General features: G+C 36.7%; 1 protein-coding gene and 1 pseudogene across 2 annotated transcripts in view; one reads left to right on the forward strand and one right to left on the reverse strand.

The window, feature by feature from the left end:
- Positions 1 to 3437, forward strand: part of GRM7 (glutamate metabotropic receptor 7) — a 769756-nt gene that overhangs the window by 142052 nt on the left and 624267 nt on the right. The window lies entirely within an intron of this gene.
- On the reverse strand, positions 1011 to 1443 carry LOC107196065 (annotated as a pseudogene).

Consider the following 3437-nt stretch of genomic DNA (forward strand, 5'->3'; position numbering starts at 1 on the left):
AGAGGAACACATGCAGGCAGGAAGTTCAATGTAGTGGCAGGCAGTTCAGTGCAGGAAGCAGGTAGCTTAGTGCAGTCTTCTTCCTGGAAAGTTTGCATAAAAGGCGTCTGTTTAGAAATGGTAGCTAGGCACTGGTTTTTTTTGTTGTTGTTTGTTTGTTTTGTTTTGTTTTGTATTTTGAGCTCAGATAGCCAACTAGGAGAACATTTTGTAGATATCTTTCTCAAGGTCCACACATTAAATTTAGAGAAATTCCAAATTTCTATGACAGCCTCTCTTACATGAGATCCTTCTCCCAGTTGCTCATTATGTGTCAATCAGATTGTCTTTCCTCTTTCTTGAACATGCCAAGTTGTTCACTCCTTACACATTTGCTTTCCTTCTAACTCTTTTTGTTGTTTTATTGAGGCATAATTGATATAAGTACTGTATAAGTTTAAGATATACAACATAATGACTTGACTTACATATACTGAGAAGTGATCACCACAATAAGTTAATATCCATCGTTTCATATATAAAAGAAAAGAAAAATATGTTTTTTTCTTGTGATGAGAACTTTTAGAATTTATTCTGTTAGTTAACAATATATATATAATGAAATGTTATGTATATATACACATACATATAATGGAATACTTCATACACACACACACACACACACACACACACACACACACACACTCTTATTCACTCATATCTCCCACATTTTCTTTATCCATTCATCTGTTGGTGAACACTTAGATTGTTTCCATGTCTTGGCTATTGTAAAAAATCCTGCAGTGAAGATGGGGTTGCCGATATCTGTTTGAATAGTGATTTCATTTCCTTTGGATAAATACCCAGAAATGGAATCACTGGATCATATGGTAGCTTTATTTTTAAAATTTTTGAGATACCTCCATATTTATTTCTATAGTGGTTGCCCCAGTCTACATTCGCACAAACATTGCACAGGGATTTCCTTTTGTCCACAACCTCCACAGCATTTGTTATCTCTTGTATGTTTTTTATTCTACTTTATTTATAGGGGGATTCCATTTACACTCCTCAATAGATTTTATGTATTTCTCATTGCTTCTTCTCTCATTAGTTCATCTGGTCCTGAAGGGTATGCAGTGTCATCTTGATCAGCCAATCATCTTCACAACAAATTTGTTGACAAGTCCTGGATTTTCTGCAAGAGCTTCATTAATTTCAGTTACTACTGATAGAGGAAAATAGAGCTCACTAGCAGCTTTCACACTTTCCAAAGCACCAAATTCATCTTGTTTGTTCAATTTTGTCCCAACTTCAGGCAAATTACAGTAAACAACATCTCCCAAAGCTTTCTGTGCAAAATTGCTGATTCCCACTGGTTCCAATACCATTTTCTGTTGTTATCCATTCATATTCCTCTGTGAATTTATGCACAGAGAGCAGATTGGGGCCAGAGCGCAGCATGCAGAATGCAGCAGATGCCCAGGCAGTGGGCAAGCTGCAGGCTGCAGTCTGAACACTCCACTCAACTTACAACGCCATGTTCACTGGAGTGCAGAGGATCTTAGTCCTTGACTGGTATAATTCGATAACAGTATCCCAGCCTCCTTACCACACTAATTGGTTCAGAAGCAGCACAAGACCCCAAATAGTCCAGCTGGTCCAGTAGTTGTGGAAAGAGATACCCTCTTCCTTCCTGGTTATGAATGAGGAAATATACTCCATGGAAACAAACTTGCTACCTTGAAGGAAGCCACCTTGAAAATAAAGCCAATCAAAGAGGGTAGAGTTGAGAAAAAAAAAAAAAAGGCAACTTGGTCCTGTTTGAGCCAAGTATGGAGCTTGTCCTCTTTTTACGCTTTTCAATTTTATGAATCAGTGCATTCTCTTTATTTTTTAAACCTGTTAAAATTAGATTGTAAACTACTTGCAACCAAGCATGCTAAACAGATACACCACCCCCATGGGATAATTAAATGAAGACATTTTAGTACTAGGCTCTTAAAAAATAAATGAAGCCTACTTTGCGGGGTGTGGAATACAGAGAGTAAAATTGTGGGTATTAATTCTCATTCTTTCTGAACTCTTACTTTTGGATCCAAAGTAGGATACTCTTAATATCTGGGTGTTTTCCTAAGGGTATGAATGTCATTGTTTATGGATAAGATTCTGGAGACTTTTCTTAGACTATTGCTTAACTGCTATTGGACCTCTCTCTTCAGATACTTATTCAAAAGAGGTAAGTCAAGAAACCAAGTTGAGTTCCAATGCTTCATCCAAAAGTGACAGGTATGAATTTTAGGGCATTTTTAAGTATGGAGGAAATAACATTTATTTTCTCATAATCAACTTAAATCCAAATCTGAAATCGGCTACACTGACAGAAAATTTAATCTGTTATTATTGGTATTCCCAAGAAAAAGGACTCAAGAGATATGTATAGGTCCCAGGGTGGGTCTCACCCACCATTACTGATTGCATCATGGAAGCGCTGCAGCTATTGGCTCAATTGTCCATACTGGATATCAGAGATGGCCATTGCCCAGTCTGCATGTTTTCATCAGGGTCCTGGGTCATGATCATCTTCAGCAAGAATACAACTCCTTATGCTCACGACCCAGCCCTCTCCTCACAGTGCTGTCAGAGAACATGGTGCAGGTCTCCTCAAAACATACAACTATAAATAGAATTTCATTTTTTTCCTAGCCTTCTGAAATCTTTTCTTCTTTGATCTTCTCTAAGGCACTTCCCTGTCTCCTCAGACAACACACACACACACACACACACACACACACACACTCCCTCCTTGAGTACTTCCATAATTTTTTCAATCAGATTGAATTTTTGCAGAACATAGGACCAGGTCTTGATTTCCAAGATTTTGGTCCTACTCAAATTCCTGAGCCTAGGATGCAAGGCAGGAAAAGTAAACAGCAAACAATACAAACTATTATCTCCAAACTAGATAACTATCCCATAAACAAGCAATTTGTATGCCTAGTGGAATTTTACACCTGGGACCAAGATTTAATCTTTTCTTTTTTTTACTTGCTATTTTTATTATTTTTTCCATTTTTAGTTAACATACAATATAATATTAGTTTTAAGTGTACAACACAGTGATTAGATATTTATTTAACTTATAAAGTGATCACCCTGATAAATCCAGAAACCATCTGAAACCAAACATAATTATTGAAATACTACTGACTATATTCCCCATGCTATACTCTACATCTCCATGACTATTTTGTAACTACCAATTTGTACTTCTTAATCCCCTCCCCCTTCACCTAGCCTTTACGCCTTAAAATCTGACAATCAACAAAATACTCTCTGTATCTATGAACTTGTTTCTGTTGTTTTTGTTTGTTTGTTTGTTTATCCTGTTCTTTAATTCTGCTCTAATTTTAATTATTTCTTTCCTCCTGCTGATTTTGGGCTTTTTTCTCACCTTC

Source organism: Pteropus alecto, unplaced genomic scaffold, assembly GCF_000325575.1.
Source record: "Pteropus alecto unplaced genomic scaffold, ASM32557v1 scaffold75, whole genome shotgun sequence".
Taxonomy (NCBI): domain Eukaryota; kingdom Metazoa; phylum Chordata; class Mammalia; order Chiroptera; family Pteropodidae; genus Pteropus; species Pteropus alecto.